The sequence below is a fragment of the Chaetura pelagica genome, unplaced genomic scaffold (genome assembly GCF_000747805.2).
Source record: "Chaetura pelagica isolate M959 unplaced genomic scaffold, ChaPel_1.0 scaffold425, whole genome shotgun sequence".
Taxonomy (NCBI): domain Eukaryota; kingdom Metazoa; phylum Chordata; class Aves; order Apodiformes; family Apodidae; genus Chaetura; species Chaetura pelagica.
The window spans coordinates 4,779,653-4,780,447 of record NW_009953205.1 but is presented as its reverse complement, the minus strand read 5'-3'; positions in this window follow the sequence as shown (position 1 = coordinate 4,780,447).

Genomic DNA, 795 nt, shown 5'->3' with positions numbered 1-795 from the left:
TAAATTAAATAAAATGTACAATAATACAATTTGTACATATTTTTCTCTGTGCAAAAACATTAGTATTTTGTGTCTGACATTCAAATAAACAAGTTTATCCTACTAAAATGAAATGTCTGTATTTTCAATTTTTTTCTTTACTGATTAAAAATTCAAATTTTTTTAAATGACATTATTTCAAGAAAAAAGGTAATAAACTATTTTCCCACAGAGAAAAGGCAAGCTTATTTACATTTTAAAGAACTGTTCCACTTCTAAAAAATACTGCTTTTCTAGGATGGAAAAGTGAATTTCCTTCTTTACCCACAGAACAAAACAAAGTCAACTGGGGAAAGAATATTCTGCATTGGTTCACACACACGTTTCTGCCATCAATGTGTTATTTTTAGGAGCAAGTAGTTTGTACACATCCTGGCCTCTGCTTGAAACACCAGTTGATTTGAATTTCTGGTACTAGTTATCCATAAGAAGCCAGGCTGAGCACACACACACAGTTAAAATAAGATACTGAAATTCAGTAACAGGGTCAGCTGTGACCACGCTCGATAAACGTGGGATTTGCATCAGTTCTTATTGTTCAGTGTTCAGCATCACCTCCAACATCCTTGCTTAGAGATTCTGAACTATGTGTTATAAACCTTCCACAGCTGACCCACAACAAAAAAATGCATCTTGATTCAGAGTAAGTTTAAATTGCATTAGAAATTCCTTAGTCAGATAAATTACTTGTGAAAATGAGCTTTTTGACAACTATCAATTTCATAGCATCAACTATCCAATCTGTGTGACAGCCAT